A 22346-nucleotide genomic window follows, 5' to 3' on the forward strand; every position below is an offset into this window, starting at 1 on the left:
CAAACATAATGAAAGTTTAGAAAAATGAGGAGAATAAATCTAAGTTGACTTCTCTGCTTAATCTAGCAGAAGCATATAGGTGTCATGCAGGAATGGAAATCAGATCAGAAGTAGATAAAAATCAGGCAGCAATTGAATGTGCCAAAAAACAAAAGAAAGAATATAAGGTGAAGGACCAGATGAGAAGGCAAGAAATGTGAAAAATGCATATACTTGCAAGTATAGAAAACTTCTGGAAGAACCTAATGTTGATCAGGATCAAATGCAGGAATGGTTAAGTAGAGGTGAATTTAAACCAAATGATGAAAGGTTAATATTGGCGGCCCAAAATACTGGGCTATATATACGTTGGTTTACAAACTCCATTAAACATGGGAGAAACAGGAAAATGTAGTTTTTTTTAATAGAAATGGAAACTGTTGCGCACCTCATTGCTGGTTGTTTCATACTAATTGCACAAGGACTGTATACTTTAAGGCATGATAATGTGGTAAGACTGCTGTACTGGGGATTGTGCAAACATTACGGCATTGAAGTGAAAAATACTGAAAACATGAGCCACAAAGCATCATACAAAATGATGAAGTCTATATCACATGGGATCACCCATTCCCAACAGTTCAAAAGATAGATGCTAGAAAACTGGATATGGTGTTCCATAAAAAGAAGACAAAAGGAGCATTGATCACTGAAATTGCCACACTCAGTGACTATAGTCTCTTGCATACAGAGAGACACAAAGCCATAAAATATCATGATTTGCAGGCAGAAATGAGAGCAATTTGGAGGAAAGATACCCAGGCAGTTCCTATAATAGTAGGAGGAATGGGTCATAAAAAAGAATCTACAGTCATATTTAGATATCCTACCAATACATGTAACACCATACAAATTGCAGAAGTCATTACTGGGCGCATTGTGGATGCAGCAAAGAGCACTTCTTTCTGGCTAACATCAAAGATTGAAACAATACTAATTTTATGAACTTTAATCGTACTTTGACCTAGGAATGGGGTGCATTCCCATCATGGCTTTGGAAACCCAAAATTTGTGGAGAAATTAAAAAAGAGGAAGTGGATAGAGTACATTACTATATACATGTCAAACAAAAAATTATGAAGGAAACATTTCTATTAATTATGGGGTGAAAGTTAAGAGTTAGGAACAGGGTGGCATCAATAACTACTGTAGCATGAGGCTTATACAGAATATTTATGTATGGAAACGAAATGTCTGGTGTCTTAGATTTTGCTTTCATTAGGTGACAAAAGCTATCTGATTTCAAATTCTGTAAGCACTCCATGCAGTGACTTTAAATTATGCAAGGATTCTATGTAGTAACTTTGGATTCTACAAGCATTCCATGTAGTAACATTAGCTTCTGTAAGTGTTCCATGTAGTAACTTCAGATTCTATAAGCATTCCATGTAGTGACAACAGCTTCTGTAAGCATTCCATGTAGTAACTTCAGATTCTATAAGCATTCTGTGTAGTGACATCATCTATTGAAAGCATTCCATGTAGTGACATCAGCTTCTGTAAGTATTCCATGTAGTAACTTCAGATTCTATAAGAATTCCATGAAGTGACATCAGCCTCTGTAAGCATTCCACATAGTAACTTCAGATTCTATAAGCATTCTGTGTAGTGACATCATCTTCTGTAAGCATTCCTTGTAGTGATATCAGCTTCTATACACACTCCATGGAGTAATTTCAGATTCTATAAGCATTGCATGTAGTGACTTCAGCATCTGTAAGCATTCCGTGTAGTGATATCAGCTTCTCTATGCATTCCATTGAGTGACTTCAGCTTCTGTAAGTATTCCATTATTTTATGAAGCTTATCTGAAACAATTAATTGTTGTTTTTTTTAATTGACTTTGCAATTGCCTGGTAAGAGATTTAGTTTGATTTTTCATTTTATTTACCTCATTTTTTACTGTTCATAGTAAGAAAGGGATAGCTAGTAGACGGAATGATTTACTTTGATTTATATTTTCTTTCACCTCAAAATGTCACTGTTTGTTGTTAGAAAGAGACTGCTTTCAGACAGGTAAACTCTAGCCATCTCAAGGGGCCTAGTAAGCTAGAAATTCACACAGACTTCAGCAAGGACCATTAAGAGCTTATCTGAAAGGCCCCTGTGTTGGTTTGAGATTTATTGACTGTTACTTTTATAACATGGTGTGACAGCAAGAGAAAGGGAACAGAAACTACTGTGCATGATGGAAAGGAAAGACAGCTTTTGTGTGGCTAACAGAACTGGTATGGTAGGGCAGAGTGATGACTCTATTGTACTTAATATTTACTTGTATATTCTTTGTATGATTTTTCTCATAGAAGTTGACTTAAAATCTCTGAATTATGTGCTAACATTGTTTTAATTTCCCTTTTCTTTTAGAATTCATTATTCATTTGCAGTTGAAAATGGATTCCTTAAATACATATGCCATTATTGATTTGCTAAAGCACCAGTAACTTCTGCAGTGTACTAAATGCTATGTAGATTTAAAGGTCACACTTAAAAACACCGGTGACCTGTATTCCTCATATCAGAAGTTTGAAGATTTGCTTACCGTTATTAGCAGTCAATCTATACTTACTGTGGCTGCATTTGTGCAATTGGCACAGCTGGGAGAACTGTTGTTACATTTATTAATGACTGGACTAATGAGATAAATAACATCAGGCAAAGTGCAAACAGAACAAATTTAGGAAAGGAGGTGTATGTTTTCACTAAAGATCACTCAACCCCTATCAAACATGATTGTACCGACGACACATTTGGAATTCATGATTCAAGTATTCACCAGTCTGATGTTTTACAGTCTGTACAAGAAAATAAAAAAAGAAATGTAGAAAGACATTCACAGCAAACAAGGAAGAGAAATAAACTGATTAATGCCTATAATGCAATGGAAATAGCATACTAAAAAGGGTGCTTCTTTGTTTTGTAACTTAACAGATTACAGGAAATGATACAATTTGTTGTATTAGAAAGACTTCACTCTAGAGAAAAAAAAAACATTTTTCCAAGGAGATGATAGGAAAAAAGGGGCAAGAGAGAGGTGAAAAGGAAGAAATCAAAATTGAACTTGGAAGGAACAAAGAACATTACTGTAAGAAAAAAAGAGGAGAAAGACCAAGGTTGACAACACAACTCAAGCTGTGGAAACACAAAGCCAGCTAGATGAGAATTGCAGTCTTTCAGATGTAATAGCCAATGAAAAGAGGGGTACCAATAAGACTAATGTTGGTGAAGATCATGCCTTTTTTAACAAGTGATAGATATGATATACTGAATTAGATGGAGAATTTTCAGATCTGGGCAAAAGTGATATATTTGTAATTGGAGATACAATTATTAGAGGAACTGATACTTACATTTGCACAGAAGATAATGAATATAAGGCCAAACTAATTAAAAGCTAGAGCAGCGATAGTTTTAGCAGTGTGATAATAGCATGGTATTTAGTACTCATTAAGTGGCTGTACATGGTGAGTTGTGAAACAAACGAAACAGCAGAATATGCTAAAGAAGACAGAAAAGCTGAAGTGCATGCTATTTAATTACTCCAACATGGTACAGCAATTCAGTAAGATATAAAGCAATCATGTACTCTTATAGGCTTTTGCCATGTCCATTAAAACTCTTTGGAATACCACCACAATTACACTTGAAAAAAAGCATGTTAGGGACTGCTGCTGTTATTATTATGCCGTATATGCAATAGGCTTTAAATAAGGGTGCTGCTGTTGCTACTTCTGCCAAGCCTCAGAGAAGAAGAAACAGGGTGTTTAGATCACATTTAACTGATCTTAGACTGCATGAAACAGAAATAGTTGAGTGGTACAAGGTGAACAGGGAACCACTAGAGGGCATATGCAACCTCTACTGTTCTCACCTCAGGCCAGAGGGAAATTGTGGAGAACCCATTCCAGTGAAAACAAAGGTATGCTTAGCATCACATATACTAACTACTGCTATTTTCTAGAGACCCCCGAGGGGAGTGTCACAGGTAGCAGCCTCCAAAATAATACGTCATTTTTAAAATGTAATCCTATTATATGCAAGGGAGCATTTCAGTTTCCCACAAACACTGCATGACAGAACAAAAACTATGGTGAAATTCTATGCAATAGCACACTTCTCTGATGTTTTGGGGGGGCCATAAATTGCACTTACACAGAATTAAGTTTTTATTTTTTTTTTTTTTGAAGATTTAAAAGTAGGTTTTACATCTTTTATCCAAATTGCAGTAGCAGTGAAATAATTTTGGTTGATGTCCTGAAGTATTGGTAGAGATGGGGCTGCACCTATAAGGGTTGAGTTATCAGTGTATTGAACTATGCTGGTGAGGTTGTTGTCGGTTTGTAAAAAGGTTCAATAAGAGAGAGCCTAATATTTGATGCTTGTGAGATACAACAGTGACTGGAAGGAAGAAGGACAGAGATTTTATTTCCATTTGAGTTCAGGTTGCCTGTCTTTCAGATAGTTATGGAATCATGAGAGAGAGGGCTGAGTAAGGCAGAGTGAAGAAAGTTCAATAAGAAGATGTTGATGGGATTTGGTGTAAAATGCTTTTGTTAAAGCTAAGAAAAGTGAAGATACTAGATTGTTGTTATTCCTAAATTGGTCTATGATGTTGATGAAGCTGAGAAGAGCAGTGGTAGTACTGTGGTATGGTCTAAAACTGTGCTGGGTTTGGACAAAAGATACTGTATCAATTACAAGCGAATGCATTTTTCTAGTATTTTTGACAGAGGTTATAGGATGGCAGTAGCTCTATAGCTGAAGTCTGCTCATATGCCACCTTTTTGTGTGGTAATATATAGAATTTTTACAGTTGGATGGGACTTATCTCTCTGATATGATCATTTTTTCTGTATGGATACAAGGAAACACATGGTATTAACTAATATTTTTCAACTTTTGGAAGGTATTTGGCAGATAAAGAGGTTGATCTGAGTTTTTTCTTACACTAAAAGTGAAGACTGGGAGGAAGGAGAATCAATGTGCCTCATTAGGACAGGATGTGGGGAGAGAGAGAGATGCATTTTTATTATTATTAATCAGAGATAGTACTCTGTGTAAATCAGGAGTTGAACTGAGATGGTTATGAGTCAGTGATGTTAGAAGTTGAAAGAGAGGGTGTGGTGGTTTGGCCAGGATGTATTAGTTTATTTAGCAATGACCAAACAATTTTTGGTCATTCTACTGGAGTTTTGTACAGTAAGTTTGCTTCCCCATTTTAATGCAGTCTTCTTTGATAACTAGTGTAGGAAATGTATTTTGTGTTCTGCTTTTCTGCCAGACTTTCCAGGTTTTGCCTCTTTGATGCTGTGACAGCCATGCCCTGGCCCAGCAATCAATGAGCCTCAGTCATTACCACTAACACCAGGGGAGGGCATCTCATATAAGAGGAAAGGATAACAAATACACAGTAAAGTACAATTTCCCTTAAGTGCACACAGAGATCATAGTCAGTCTGGGGCTGGTTGCTCCCTTGCTCCCCAGGTCCCCAATAAGACTCCCCACTGGCACACCTATAGGGTCCAGACCTCAGCCTAGCTGGCAAGCTAACCTCCAGTACCCCCTCTGTCCCACCAGTACTTTGTGTCCCTGCCCAGGTAGCTGACACACCACACACACTTTGAGATAAGTATTTATACAACTTCACAGACACTCCTGGAAAAGGCTGACACAGATTCTCCAGCTGTGCCTCTTTACCCAGACTATACAGTAGTAATTACTGCCACCACCAGCTAATACTCATCAGCTACCCAAAGGCCCTTGAAAGGGTGTCCAATTATTACTGTGTAAGATTATTATCCAATTGGTAAGTGTGACTAATCAGTCTAAGGCTTATTAGAGTGGCCTTGTACAATAAACTCGATAAATATGTAATGTACTGTAGAGCTTAACTTAACTCTACACAAACCAGCCACATGTAAAAGGTTTTTAAAATATTTAATAATAAATAATTAAAACACAAGACAATACTACTACAAGACAATGCTACTCAAGACTTAAAAGATCACACAGAAACTTAAAATAATTCCGTAGTACAGTTCTGACATAACAGAAAAATACTTAAGTCTAATCTTTATAGTACTAGTTATTTCTACAAGAAAACATACTTCTAAAGTAACTTACTTTCATAGAGCAAGGCAGTGCTGAGGTTGGATATCAAGACAGAAATGCTTACAGTCTCTCTCTCAGCAATAGTTTTTAACATCACTCACAACCATCTCTGCTGGGCCCTCCCAGATTACATCATTTTGACACTTAAGTTTTCCCACTATACACATTACATCATTGTGACACTTAGTCTGGCATTCGCAGGCCAACAGGCTACATTATTTAGCAAGCAAATACCTGCTCAGGAAACTAGAACAATAAAAGACATTTCACATGTACACTCTAGTAATTATTCCTTAAGTTAAAACAATAGAAAGAATGTGATAGCCCAGACCAAGTGACTCCGAGCTCTACAGATCAAAGAACACACAAAACATAATTTCAGTTTCAAAAAAACATTTGAAATGCTTGACTTTTCCTTACAGCAGATAGCAATGTTGCTACAATCTTGAAGTTCACATTTTACAGTGTTTTCTTTCATTTAAGAAACAAGCCTGTATTTTACATTTGTATTTACAAATGATAGAATTATGTGTCAAATTCCATTTGATTAGGCTGGCAGCCTTCACCCTTTCTCTACCTGTCTTCACATCTCTCCCTCCTTGGAGAACTAAAGCTAGTTTTTTAAGTGACCCTTGATAAACACCGCTTGAGAAGGTGAGGTCATTCTGAGGATACCTCACCCCATTCCCTGTCTTGAGAGCCCATCTGCATTGCCATTGCTAATCCCACTGCGTTGCTGCACTGACATATCATATGCTTGCAACCCCAGGCTCCATCTTAGCAATTTAGCATTTTGCTGACATGCTAACCATGTTAGATGGTTGTGATCTGTCATAACAGTGAATTTCCTTCCATACAGATAAGACTGAAGTTTTTGCTGTGCCCACACTATGGCTAGAAATTCCTTTTCTACAGCTGCATAGCATTCCTCCCAGGGTTGGAGCCTATGACTGAGATAAACCACTGGGTGCTCTTCCCCCTCTGAAGTAATCTGGCTAAGTACAGCCCCACCTCATTGTTTGAAGCATCCACTTGCACAACAAATTCTTTGCTGTAATCTGGACTGGCTAACACAGGGGGTCCTCCCAAAGCTTCTTTAAGCTTCTGAAACATCTGCTCACATGCTGGGGTCCACACTACCTTATTTGGCCAGTTCTTCCTTGTCAGGTCCGTGAGGGGAGCAGCTATGGTACTATAACTGGGGACAAACTTTCTGTAGTACCCTGCTGTCCCTAAGAAAGCCCTCACCTGCTTTTTGGTAACAGGAGCAGGCCATGCCTGAATGGCTTCCACTTTGGCAGGTTCTGTCCTTATCGTACCACTCCCCACCCTATGTTCTAGATAGGGGACCTCTGCCATACCTACCTGACATTTGCTTGGCTTAATGGACAACCCTGCCCTCTGTAGTCTGCCCAGCACCTCCCTGACATGCTGAAGGTGCTCTTGCCAGGAATGGTTGTAGATGGCAGTATCATCTACGTAAGCAAGGGCAAACCCTCCTGCTCCTGCTAGGATATTATCCAAAAGCCTCTGGAAAGTCGCTGGGGCATTCTTCATCCCAAAGGGCATCTTTGTGAACTCATACAAGCCAAAAGGCATCACAAAGGCTGACTTCTCTCTAGCACTGAGAGTCAAGGGCACCTTCCAGTAACGCTTGGCAAGATCAATGGTTGTAAGATACTTAGCCCACCCAGCTGCTCTAGGGCCTCATCTGTCCTAGGCATGGGGTAAGCGTCTGACTCTGTGTGACTATTTAATTTCCTGTAATCCACACAGAACCTGGTGCTGCCATCCTTCTTTGGCACCAGCACCACTGGGGAGGCCCAGGGACTGTTGGACTCTTAAATCACCCCTAGTTTCAACATCTCCTGTATCTCTTCCCTCAGAGTCTGTTTGACTCTCTCAGGCACCCTATAAGGGGCCTGCCTAATAGGCCTTTGTGGTCCTGTATCCACCTGGTGCTGCACCAGGTGGGTGCACCCTGGTTTCTCAGTGAACACATCCCCAAATTCCTGCAGCACTGCTTGGGATTTCTCAAACCTGGGTAGGAGATAGCTGCTGGGACATTGCTACCCCTTCCACCGAGGTTTCAGCCCGAGTCTCACTGAAGAGATCAGTCCCCAGATCTCCCTCAGACTCCTCCTGCAATCCACTGCAAATGTTCAGCACAAGGGCATTTCTAGCATGGTAAGGTTTCATCCTGTTAACATGGTACAATTTGCGCCCTTGCCATCTGCCTAGTAGTTCCACCATGTAGTTAACATCACTTACCTTTCTTACCACTTTGTAGGGTCCCTCCCAAGCTGCTTGCAGCTTGCTGTGTTTGACAGGAATGAGAACCATTACTTGCTGCCCCATAGCATACTCTCTAGCTCAAGCATTCCTGTTATAACACACCTTTTTCTGTTGTTGGGCTTCTACCAGGTTCTCCTGGGCCAAGCCCATGAGTTCCCTGAGCCTTGTCCTGAGGTTTTGGATCTATGCCACAACAGACTCCTTGTGAGTTTCACACTCACCTACCCACTCATCTCGAATTAAATCTAGAGGTCCCCTCACCCTACGCCCATACGGCAACTCAAAGGGTGAAAAACCTGTGGATTCCTGGGGAACCTTTCTGTAAACAAACAACAGATGGGGCAAATATTTGTTCCACTCCCTCTTAAACTGATCTGCAAATGCCCGTAGCATGGACTTGATTGTAGCGTTTAACCTCTCAACAAGACCATTAGTCCGGTGATGGTAGGGGGTGGTCTTCATGTGCTTCACCCTACAGGACTTCCACAGATAAGCCAGCAGGTCTGACATGAAATTAGCACCTCGGTCAGTTAGTATTTCTTTTGGAAACCTACCCTGCTGAAAATCTCTAACAAAGCATTTGCCACCTTCTCTGCCTCAATGGAGGACAAAGCCACTGCCTCAGGGTATCATGTAGCATAATCCACTACCACTAGGATATACTTTTTCCCTGTGGAACTTGGGGTACTCAGGGGACCCACGATATCTATAGCTACCCTCTGAAATGGCTCTTCAATCACAGGCAATGGCATCAAAGGAGCTCTCACCTTGTCTCCTGCCTTGCCTACCTTTTGGCACTGCTCACAGGGCCTGCAGTACCCTGTTACATCTCTGGAAATTCCAGGCCGATAGAAGTTCTGCATAATATGCCTCTTTGTACATTTTATGCCCATATGACCTGCAAAGGGAATATCATGGGCTATGACTAGAAGCACCAGACGGTAGGCTCTAGGCACTACCAACTGCTGTACTCTCTCAATTTCTAGCCCTCCCTTGGGAGTCCACTCTCTGTATAGTAACCCTTTGTCTCTGTATACAGATTCCCCTCTCCCTTGAGAATCAGGTGCCTCCCTAGCTACCTGCCTCAGGCCTTGCAATGTAGGGTCTGAGAGCTGAGTCTGTCTCAACTCTCTCCTTTTAACCCTTCCCAGCTCCCCTTCCACAGGAAGTCTGGCATCCTCTGACAGTGGTGCCTCACTGTCAGCCTGGGTACTACTACTCACCTCTACCTTTGCAGTCACTCTGTCCATGGGACCATCAGAACCCACAAGCAGCTGTGGCTCACCTTCAGTCTCACTGCTACAGCATAACTCCCTTCCTGAAGTAACCACCTCACCAGTCCTGGCTGCAAGTATGCAGTCTGTCTGGGTCTCCCCCAGGCTACCAGACCCACATGCTTGTCTCCTAGCCTCACTGCGTGTAACTGCATAAGTACATAGTACTGCCTCATCCAAATCCTTCCTTCTCAGGACATCTGCAGAATAGTAGTTTAGTACCTCTGTTGTCACAAGACAACCTACTATTGGCATTTTGTCTTTCCCACTTACTGGCTCCCTCACCTTTGGTTCCCCACCTTGCCTCCGTGGACACTTGTATGCCACATGGCCTCACTGGTTGCATTCAAATCATTTAATCCTAGCTCCTGGATGTGTACCTGGACTAGTGGCTTTCCCTGCTACTGACAGATTCTGTGGGGCAGTCTGTGCTGCCCACCATGGGTTCCTTTAGACCCATGAGCAGTACTGGGGGGGGTCCTCTTCCTGTGCAGGGATGCTCTACTGGCCAGGTATAGGTCTCCCTTCTTCTCCAACTCATCTGAAGTAGCACATAATCTATCAGCTAACCAGATCCTCATGTCCTCAGGGAAAGTGCTAAGGGCGTGTTCCCTCACCAAAAGGTCTGCCAGCCCTTCAAAAGTGGTGACCTAACATCCACTCACCCAGCTATGAAAATAAGTGTTCAATTCAGCAACATATTCACACACACTTTCATGTGCCTTGCGTCTTTGTTCATGAAACTTTTTCCTATACATTTCAGGTGTTAGCTTAAAACATTCTAAAAGACATTTTTGCAGCAGTATACTCAAAACAGACAGAGTCAGGCATTTGTGATATACAAGTTACAGCTTTCCCATGGAGTAAGGGGGTCAGGAACCGTACCCAAAGCCTTTGGTCAACACTATACTTTTTCCATACCCTCTCAAACATTTGAATGAAACTATCAAAATGATCCCCCTCTTTAAATTGTGGAAGAAATTTACTGACCTGTTGTGCTTCTGGGGTCCAGTTATTCCCTTCCCAATTACCTCCATGACTCTGACGAACAGTCAGCATTTCCCTCTCATGCTTCCCCTGATGCTCCTTTTCTTTAGCTTCTAACTCCAAACACATGGCCTCCAACTTAAGTCTCTTTAGCTCCAGCTGGACTTTTAAGCCTTCTGCCCAAAGGTTGAGCTGTCCATTCTCTGGGGATATTAAAGGTTGAGCTGTTCATTCTCCGAGGATATTGTATCTCCACTGCCAGTCTGATTATCCTCCTGGATGCTGTTTTCTGATGCAGCTGTAACTAAGGCTGCAATCAGGTCTGCCTTAGTCAGGTTTCCATGCACCAGTCCCCTAGCCTGGTACATCTCCACCAACTGGCTCCTTGTCAGCTTTCCATACTCCTCTGCTGATATGCTGCCTGCTCACCTTGACTAACTAAGCTAACAAAAGAAATAAAACAATTGTGAGCTGAACTCTGAATATTCACTGCATGGCTGATTTAGAGTACAAAACACCTTCAGAGATCACTGTACATAAGCTACAAGATTCACTCTACCCACACCACTACAAGACAATTAGTATGTGAAGTGGATCCCACCACTGCAAACCACAATGTGATGGCCATGCACTGGCCCAGCAATCAAGGAGCCTCAATCCTTAGGTTCATAGGTTCATAGGTTCATAGGTAGATACTAGGCTATCTGCCCTAGGGCAGTTATAAGCCTAGCCAGAGTATATTTGGCTTCCGCCTCCCTATTAGATTAGCCTATTGTGCCTCTGTAAAGTAGGTCACAGAAGGTACCCTTTTAAGATTAGTTTACTGTGCCTCTGTCTAGCAGGGACACAGGAGAGATCCCAGGGGTGAATTTGCGATTTCCCATCCACGCGTCCAAATTTCGCTTGAAGAGGGTCAGCGAGGGGCTATGTCTAACATGAATTGGGATTCTATTCCAGAGTGAGGGGAGCCTCTGGGAAAATAATCTGTCCCTCCAGCATGTCCTGTTTATTTTTGTGCTGAGGTTTAGGTCCCTGGAGCGTGTAGCTCTAAGGGACTTGGATTTTTTGAGGTGGAGCATGTCCATTAATTCTGGGTTTGACATGGCTTTGTACGTCAGGCATAGATCGCCTCTGAGTAGGCGGTAAGCAACTGAGTAGAGCTGGAGTTTCTTCAGTCGAGCTGCATAGGACATCTGTTTGTAGCCCATGATCCTCTTGGTGAGGTACTTTTGGGGTCTCTCTAGTTGCTGCAGGTGTCGGGTAAGGTACATCCCAAAAGGGGCATTGTATTCAATTATGGGCCTGATGAATGATGAGTAGAGGGGCACAATGACCTCTCTTGATCTAGATGCGAACCCTTTCGTGATAAGGTGGGCTATATAGGTCTTTCTAACCACTTTGGCAACGTGATCATCAAAGGAGAGGTTACTATCTACGTTGGTCCCCAAATCTCTGATTACTTCTTCCGTACTTAATGGATTACCACCTATGTGGTAATTTGTGGGCACCTTGTTTTTCCCAAAGGGGATGACTATGCACTTTTTAGCATTTAGCTTGAGGCCGTGGTTCTGGCACCAAGCATCCATCTCTGTGAGACCCTTTTGGAGGATGCTTGTGTCAGCTGGAGATTCGATTATGGCCCCCAGCTTGCAATCATCTGCGAACTTTGTCAGCCATAATCCCCCCGTGTTAGCCTGAACCTCAGAGAAGCATTTACTGAACAAGAGAGGTCCCAGAACTGAGCCCTGTGGGATGCCACTTGTAACTGGTTTGGATTTGGACATGGCACCTGCAATTCTGACCACGTGGGTTCTATCTCTGAGCCAGTTTGCAACCCATCTTGTGATATAGGGGTTGATATTTATGCTGGTAAGCTTATTTATGATGCCCGAGTGGGGTATTGTGTCGAAGGCTTTTGAGAGGTCCAGGTAGGCTGTGTGGACTACCTTGCCCTCATCTATGGCTTTGGTAACTGTTTCAAAGAAATCAACTAGGTTTAAGAGGCAAGATCTGCCCTTAACAAAGCCGAATTGGGTAGGGTCCAGTGTCTGGAGGCTCCCAATGTCTTTGTTTATGAGTTCCATGATAATACGCTCCATAGCTTTACAGACCAGACTAGTCAGGCTTATGGGGCAATAGTTTCCAGGGTCCGTTGTGGCACCACCTTTGTGGAGTGGGACCACTGTAGCTGTACGCCATTCTTTGGGTACATATCCCGTAGTAAGGCTAAGTTTGAACAGTGACTTAATGTGAGGGTTCAGTTCTTCTTGGAGCTCGTGTAAGACACAGCCTGGGACACCGTCCAGTCCCATAGATGCTGTGTTTTTTGTTTTGGAGAGGGCAGCTTTCACCTGTGCACCTGTGATGTCAGGGAGGTTACATTCAGTTGGGATTGGGCATTTGCTCCTTTGGGGGGGAAGGGGGGGAGAAGTTTGCGCTGAATCTGTCTGCCAGGATGTTGGCTATGTCTGTAGGTTCAGTATATTTTGTACCGTTATGCAACAATTCAGAGCATATCTGGGAGTTACTGCCCATGTTTCTGACATAACTGAAGAAGGCCTTGTGATTATCTTTAGTGTCTAGGGCAATTTTTCTTTCGAAACTGGCCTTTGATAATTTTATGAGGGATCGAAGTTTCTTGCTAATACTGATCACAGATGCCTTCCCTTTTTGGGATTTTGCTCTGACATGTAGTAGCTTCCTCCTTCTGTTGTATAGCTTATTTATGGCTGGGGTCCACCAGACCGGTCTCCTGTTTTTGGAGGAGTGAGTCTTGGTTTTATTTGGGATAGCACGATCCATGCATTCCTGCAGGTGCTCATAGAATACATTTGTTAAGGATTCCGCAGATTGGGGTTTATTATCCTCTGGCCCAGGGGCTTTGAAGGATTCCACCTCAGTCTTGAGAAGTGCAAAGTTGGCTTTGGCGAAATTCTTTACAGTGATTTCCTTGGCTGGGGGTGGGGACGGGATATGGATGTCCAGGGAAATTTGTTTATGGTCTGATCTTACCAATGAGGGGTTTACCTCTGGTGTGGAACATAGAGTCCCCATGTTGGTGATGACCAGGTCCAATATGTTGTTCCCTCTTGTGGGAGTGGTGACCAGTTGTTCCATCGCGTTAGAGTTTATAAATTCAAGGAACTGTTGGGCAAGGGTGTTTGGGCTTGAGTAGTTTTCCCAGTCAATGTTTGGGTAGTTGATGTCACCCAATAACATAGTGTTTGGAGAGAACTTCATATTCTCCAGTGTTCTCAGGAATGCCAAGTGGGGTTCCTGTAATAAGGAGGGTGTTCTGTAGCAGTCTACAAACTGAAAGGCAGTTTTGCCCACTGTTAGTTGCACATGGATGGTTTCCAATGCTTCGTGCAGTGCCACTAATCTGGAGGTGTAGGTATCTTTGATGAATATAGATACTCCCCCTCCTTTTGTGCTTCGGTCTGAGTTTTGGGGCGGAAACGCATGGTATGAGTTATAACCTGGTAGTGCTGGGGTATTCTCAGGAGCCTTGAACCAGGTTTCTGTTACTGCACAGACATCGATTTTCTCCATACTGAGGAGAGTCTCGAATGTGTGCATCTTGAGGTTTAGACTTCTGGCATTCAGTAGCATTACCTTTAGTTTTTTTATCTTTGGGTTGTCTATGGAGGTGGGTTTGTCCTTTGAGCCTTGCCTAAAAAAGGCACTATGGGGGTGGCAAGAGCCTTGACCAGTATACGAAAGCCTAAGGGTGACAGGTGCAAGCTGTCCCTAGTGAAGCAACGTGGCTTGTCAAACATATCATCCCAGGCTGACAGACACTGGATCCCCTTTGAATGACACCAATACTTTAGCCAATTGTTGAAACTGATCATTTTGTCTTTATACTGTGGCATCATTCTTGGTGAGTGCAAGATGCTACTCAAGGTCAGGGACATACCAGCCTGGGCTACATGGTCAGAGAGCTCCTCTATGTCTCTTTTCATGTAGCCAAGGGAGGTACATCTCAGGTCATTCACACCAGCATGGACAATGACGGAGTCATACTTGTACTTGCTTTGGAGTGACCTGAGTGCTTGCATTATGTGGCGGATCCTGGCACCTGACAGGCAGCTTACAGTGACCTTCTCCTTGTTCAGTCTGGTGAGTGGGACGTCAGTGTGCCGGACAATAGAGTCCCCTATAACAAGTGTATTCGGTGTGTTGTTTGGCCTTATGGGCTGTGACTGTGAGGCACACTGATTTTGTGAGATATGTGATTTGTGGGTATTGTTGAGGGGTGGCTGTTGCTTGGATATCTGCTTAGGAGGTCTTTGCTGTTTAGGCAGATTTTTATTTAGAGCCTCCGAGTATGTTTTTGTGTGTTTATGTGTTGGGTATGCAGATGCAATAAGTCTGTGTGAGACTGGATTTGTGGTGTGGGTGGTTACCTTTTCCTCCTGACTGACTGTGCCGGTCTTGGGTTGAGAGAGCTCTGCCTCCAGTTTGGCTGTGTAACTGCATCTCTCACATGTATTAGAGTTTGTTGGAAGGAGGAGAGGGTTGTCTGTGTACATAAGGCAATTGTAACATTGCCTCAAAATTCCCAGATTCACCAGCTGGAGTGGAGAGTAAATCAGGTAAAATGCAGTTTTTAGAGAAAAAATGATTTTAAATTAAGTGCAACACAGGAAATGCAGTAAACAGGCTCTAGATGTGTTCCAAGTACTGTTACTGTTACAGATATAAACTTTAGCAAGCCAGAAAATGCTAAAAAGTAGGCGGCAAAGCAGTAACACTTAACAAAATATCAGAAGAAAATACTTAAAATCACAAAAGTGGCTCCTTTTCTTCTCTCAGCATTTTCTCATCTTGGTAGGTGCTTCAGCAACAACTAGCAAGCCTGAAAAGATGCCAAAACCATGAGGCAGCCTGGTTTTAAGAGAGAGCGATCAAGGAGTTTAGAATTGACCCAAAATGGCCAATAAAACTACAGCTTCTAGGTAGTAACCACTCCTCCAGGGACAGGCAGGCTGTTCAGTGTTTACCACTCCCACTGGTGAACACAGAGACTTCCCTTTAGCCCAATCAAACACTGGCCTTCTAGAAACTTCCAAACAGTTCAGAATAGCAAATCTGTAACTGAACTTTCTTAACTTTCAGAAAGTGGGAAAAAGCAATATTTTTTTTTGTTTTTTTTTTTCTTTTTGTTGTAGTTTAAAGGTAGCAGAGATACACAGGCAGCAAAAGAATCACAGCAGTGCAATAAATGACTCCACACATGAGTGCTAGGCCAAAATCAGGTAAAATGCAGTTTTTAGAGAAAAAAACGATTTTAAATTAAGTGCAACACAGGAATTGCAGTAAACAGGCTCTAGATGTGTTCCAAGTACTGTTACTGTTACAGATATAAACTTTCGCAAGCTGGAAAATGCTAAAAAGTAGGCGGCAAAACAGTAAAACTTAACAAAATATCAGAAGAAAATACTTAAAATCACAAAAGTGGCTCCTTTTCTTCTCTCAGCATTTTCTCCTCTTGGTAGGTGCTTCAGCAACAACTAGCAAGCCACTAACACCAGGAAGGGTATCTCATATAAGAGGAAAGGATAACAAATGCACACAGTAAAGTACAATTTCCCTTAAGTGCACACAGAGATCACAGTCAGCCTGGGGCTGGTTGCTCCCTTACTCCCCAGGTCCCCAATAAAACTGCCCACTGGCACAGCTATAGGGTCCAGATCTCAGCCTAGCTGGCAAGCTAACCTCCAGTACCCTCTCTGTCCCACCAGTGCTTCGTGTCCCTGTCAAGGTAGCTGACACACCGCACACACTTTGAGATACATATTTATACAACTACACAGACACTCCTGGGAAAGGCTGACACAGATTCTCCAGCTGTGTCCCTTTACCCAGACTATACAGTAGTAATTACTGCCACCACCAGCTAATACTCATCAGCTACCCAAAGGCCCTTAAAAGAGTGTCCAATTATTACTGTGCAATATTATTATCCAATTGGTAAGTGTGACTAATCGGTCTAAGGCTTATTAGAGTGGCCTTGTACAATAAACTCTATAACTATGCAATGTACTCTAGAGCTTAACTTAACTCTACACAAACCAGCCACAAGTAAAAGGTTTTTAAAATATTTAATAATAAATAATTAAAACACAAGACAATACTACTACAAGACAATGCTACTCAAGAGTTCAGAGATCGCACAGAAACTTAAAATAATTCCGTCGTACAGTTCTGACATAACAGAAAAACACTTAAGTCTAATCGTTATAGTCCTAGCTATTTCTACAAGAAAACATACTTCTAAAGTAACTTACTTTCATAGAGCAAGGCAGTGCTGGCATTGGATATCAAGACAGAGATGCTTACAGTCTCTCTCTCAGCAATAGTTTTTAAGATCACTCACAAACATCTCTGCTGGACCCTCCCAGATTACATCATTTTGACACTTAGGTTTTCCCAGTATACACATTATATCATTTTGACAGTCTGGTGTTTCCAGTCCAACAGGCTACATTATTTAGCCTCAGGAAACTACAGCAATAAAAGACATTTCACATGTACACTCTAGTAATTATTCCTTAAGTTAAAACAATAGAAAGAATGTGATAGCCCAGACCAAATGACTCTGAGCTCTACAGATCAAATAACATGCAAAACATAATTTCAATTTCAAAGAACATTTGAAATGCTTGGCTTAGTTTTCCTCACAGCAGATGGCAATGTTGCTACAATCTTGAAGTTCACGTTTTTCAGTGTTTTCTTTCATTTAAGAAACAAGCCTGTATTTTACATTTATATTTACAAATGATAGAATTATATATCAAATTCCATTTGACTATGCTGGCAGCCTTCACCCCTTCTCTACCAGTCTTCACAGATGCCCAATGTTTTTAGTTGGCCATGGTGCAGGGTTTGATTTGTCTCTTTTTATTCATATAGGGACTAGGATGTCAACAGTATTTATCAAAGTGTTACTGAAGTGGAAAACGGCAACATCTACTGGCATTGATTTTAATATCTTCCAGTTATATTGATTTAGAGTATTAATAAAGGTGTCTGTTAAATGTATTTGTATTACACATTTTATCATAAATGGTGTAAATGAATAAAAGTAATTAAATAAATATAGATGCAGACACATACACTGACAGCATATTTTGTTTAGTCAGATGTGCAAATGCTTAATTGTATTTTCCTGGTGAACTGAGGAGTGACATGATTCTCCTTCAAGGAGCCTGGTACATGGGCTTTAATATGCAGGGAATTCTTGCATGTTTATCCATTACCATAAATAAGACACAAACCTTGTCTTACTGCTGCAACACAAAACATTTCAATAGTGCCTGTGTGTGTATGTTTTGTGTGTGTGTGTGTGTGTGTGTGTGTGTGTGTGTGTGTGTGTGTGTGTGTGTGTGTGTGTGTGGGTGTATGATCCAGAATCATTATTCCAATTACTGCTGTCTGCTATCACCTTGCAAATATGTACTTTTTTGTTTGCCAACAAAATATGCATGAGTAACATGTGTATGTTAATATCATCAGCAGTGTTGACTTGGAAACACCATGCAATAAACTCCTGAATGCCTTGAGACAAAAAATAAATGGTCAGTTAACAAGATATGGTGATTTTTTTGAACTCATAATTTTGAATATGTTTGATAAGACTTGTAATACTAGTTTACCCTACAAAGAATTAATGTAGCAATGCTATTAATTTTGTATTGATTTATTTTTTTTTTTGTTATTAGATAAATTAGCTAGCTTGAGAAAACATTTTAAGTGATGACTTGGGCTATATAGATTGCCTGGGCATTAGTCTAGCCTCGGGATTAGTCTATCAGGTCCAGATGCAGTATAAAAACAGGCAGAGAAATCTAAAAGAACACATGGAGGACATCCAGATTTTGCTCAGTAGACATCCCAGCCAAGAAATGAAGTAGTAAGCTTGTACTGTGAGGCAGCAATGCTAGTCAATGGATCAATCTGCTCTCCAATTAATTATATCACATACAATAATTCAAAAAGAAGTGATAGCCCCCCTGTTGTAGAAGGAAGGAGCAGTCCCAAAATTCTTAAAAATTGATAGGTCAAAGAACAGCCATAAGGAAGATAGAGTGGACTATTGAGGATAAGAAAGAAAGTATGTATTGTTATTATTATGCAAAAAGCCCAGAGTTTCCAGACACAAGATATACAAAAAGATAAAGAGAGAAATTAGAGGAAAGAAAAATGCTTCCACAAGAAAAACTGTCAGTAGGCCTCAAATAAAAAAAATGTGTTCATTAATACAACAGATTTGTGAAAAACAGTATATAGACCAAGAAAGTTTGATCTGTTTGGAAGTAGAAGCATCTGAGGAAGTGCAAGAATATAACTAAAACCTAGAGATTTTTGAAAAGTATGAAAAAGAAATATGGTCATGGGAAAGAAAAAGAGATTTGGTATGCTATAGTATTTATGCAAAGGCGAAAGCCAAATTAATCAATATAAAGAAGGCAGCCCCAAAGACATTTGAAGAGAAATACAGGCAAAGGCATCCAGATATGGAACATTTCACAATAAAAAATAATATCACAAAGCAGGAATGTAGAAAAGGAGACTAGTATAGTAGAAGTTAAAAAAATAGAAGTTGAAGTTATGGAGTGCCTACAAAGTCAAGGATTTGATATAAAAGGTGTAGCACAGATTACATCACAGCATGATAGAACATGTCCCCAAAGTAAGGAGAAACAGGAAGGTCAGGAGACATCTGAAGAAGAAATATGGTCATAGGAAAGAAAAAGATTTAATATGTTGTAATAGCTATGCAACGAGGAAAACAAAACTAATTAATACAAAAAGAGCAGCACCAAAGATATTTGAAGAGAAATACAGGCAAAAGGATACGGACATGGAAAACTTTACAATACTAAAAATAAGAAGACAGAGGAAAAGGAGATTAGTAATGGAGAAGTTAAAGAAATAGAAACTGAGGTTATGGAGTACCTACAAAGTGAAGGATTCAGTGTGGAAAATCTAATTCAGAAATCACTACAACAGGATAGTGCAATGGACATCCAAATTAAGGGGAAGCAGTGTAGCAGGAAGCAATTGTTCAGGTGCCATATGAAGATATTTTGGAGTCTTGCACAGGAAACTGGTATAAACATTCACTTGAAGCTGGACAGCAAGGGAAGAAACAGGAAACTGTGGAAACTCTGATGTACTCAGTGTTGAGGAGTGATAGGCCAGTGAGTTCCCATATGACAGAGCAACAGGTGTCACAGGATGAAATTGAAGAGAATGTGCTACAGGAAGATCCTATAGAACTTTCTATAGCATGCCCACAGGAAAAGGAAAACAAAAGTACATGCCCTCAGTTTTGAAGAAAATGAGCTAAGACATATTAAGATCAATGAAAGAAATAGAATGCAGAAGGTCAAGAAATCCCAAAAAGTCAGAAGTTTGATAAAACAAATGAACACATAGTAACTAGAACTGTCCATACAGATCAATGAGATATAATAGAAGTAAACAGGATACATTACTGTGCAGCTAACTTAATAACTGATAAAGTCCTACCAAAAGAATACAGGGTAATGATGGAAAGGAAGGGGTGAAATTGAATACCATAATGGAAATATCGAATAGAGAAAACTAAAAAGCATTTAAGACAAGAAGTGTCACTGTTAGAAGAGCATGGGAGAGGGAAGAGATCAACAAAAATACATACAAAATTAGACATGATAAAAGCAATACACGGTATTAGAACAGATCAGGATCTATCATGCACTATCACAAATAACAATCTAAAATTCTCAGCACAGATGGAAAAACTTAGAAGATATGCAGATAAATATAAATGAAAAGTACAAAATAAGCAATTTATTGATGACCCAAAAAAGTGTTATAGAGAATTGGGAAGCAAGGTAAAAGGAAATTAAAGAACACCAAAAAAGAAGAACTAGATGTATTTTGGAGAAATATTTATGAAGATCCTCTGGAACATAACACAGATGCTAAATGGGTAGAAGAAGTAAAAGAAAGAATAAGAAGCTTAAAGGTACAGGATATGAAATGGGGTGAATTAACAGCCAGGGAGATTGAAACAAAGTTAAGAAAAGCTTCTATTTGGAAAACACCAGGCCCAGATACAGCACCTAACTTCTGGTTAAAAGTATTAACATCTTTGCATGAAGATTTAGCCATGAGTAAGGACTATTTATATGTGCACCACAAACAGAGACCAACCTGGCTAACAGCAAAAGCAATGCTCATAAAAGTAAATCTGCAACTACCCTAAAAATTACAGACCAATAACTAGTCTTCTGACGACATATAAACTATACACTGGAATTGATGCCAACAGAGTTTATAGTCATTTAGAAGAAAACTCAATCATGGCACTAGAAAAAAAGCAATAAAAGAAAGTCATATGGAACAAAGGATCATTTGATGTTAAAGTCATAGTGGAGAACTGTAAAAAGGGAAAGAATCTAAGTATGGTATGGACTGACTGCAGAAAAGCATTTGATAGTAACCCACATTCATGGATAAAAGAGTGCTTAAAAATGTATAAGATACACCCTACACTGATTGACTACATTACAGTGACCATGAAACAGTGGCAGACCACTTTGCAATTAGGCCATCATAAAGAACAAATTATTATTCCAGGGATAAAAATTCAAAGTGGGATATTGCAGGGTGACTCTTTGTCACCACTGCTATTCTGTCTTGCCCTTACCCCATTAAGCTGTCTACTTACATCTTAGGCCATGGCTATAATTTGGTTCCTAGAAAACAACAAAGTGTAAAGACTTATCTTCTCTTTGTTGATGATTTAAAACTGTATAGCTCATCTCAGGAACTGAAAGCAGAACTGCAAGTTGTCAAAACTTTTTCAGATGATATAAGAATGTCATTTGATCTTGATAAATGTGCAAAAGCAACCTTTAAAGCAGGAAAACTGCAGCACCAAGAAAGCATCAGTTTAGGACAAGAATGTGATATAAAAGAACTTGAACAAGAGGGAGTGTATAAATATTTGGTCATTGATGAAGGATGAACAATAAATCATGAACAAATGTGGATAAAACTTAGAAAGGAATATTTGGAAGACTTAAATTAATCCTAAAAAGAGCACTGACATCTTGGAACAAAATTCAAGCTATAAACAAATTTGCACTTCCTGTCCTAACTTACAGTTTTGGAGTGACTGACTGCACCTAAAATGTGTTGGATAGATTAGACAGGAAATCAAGAAGGATGCTTCATGCTCACCAAATGATTTATAAAAATCAGTGCATACCAAGATTATATATTCCCATTTCTGAAGGAGGGATGGGCCTCCTTGAAATTGATTACATGCATAGATCTGCAATCATCTGACTGCACACATATCTGCTGACCTCACAAGATCCAAATATAGTGAAAGTTTTGAAACATGAGGAGTATAAATCTAAGATGACCTCTCTGCTTAGTCTAGCAGAAGCATATCAGCATCAGCCAGGAATGGAAATCAAACCAGAAGTAGATAAAAATCAGGCAGCAACAGAATGTTCCATGTAGTAAGATCTGCTTCTGTAAGCATTCCATGCAGTGACCTCACCTTCTGTACGCATTCCATGGAGTGGCTTCAGTTTTTGTAAGTATTCCATGCTTATCTAAAGCTTTTCTGAAACA

The sequence above is a fragment of the Protopterus annectens genome, chromosome 5.part0 (assembly GCF_019279795.1).
Source record: "Protopterus annectens isolate FY-2018-M chromosome 5.part0, PAN1.0, whole genome shotgun sequence".
Classification (NCBI taxonomy): domain Eukaryota; kingdom Metazoa; phylum Chordata; order Ceratodontiformes; family Protopteridae; genus Protopterus; species Protopterus annectens.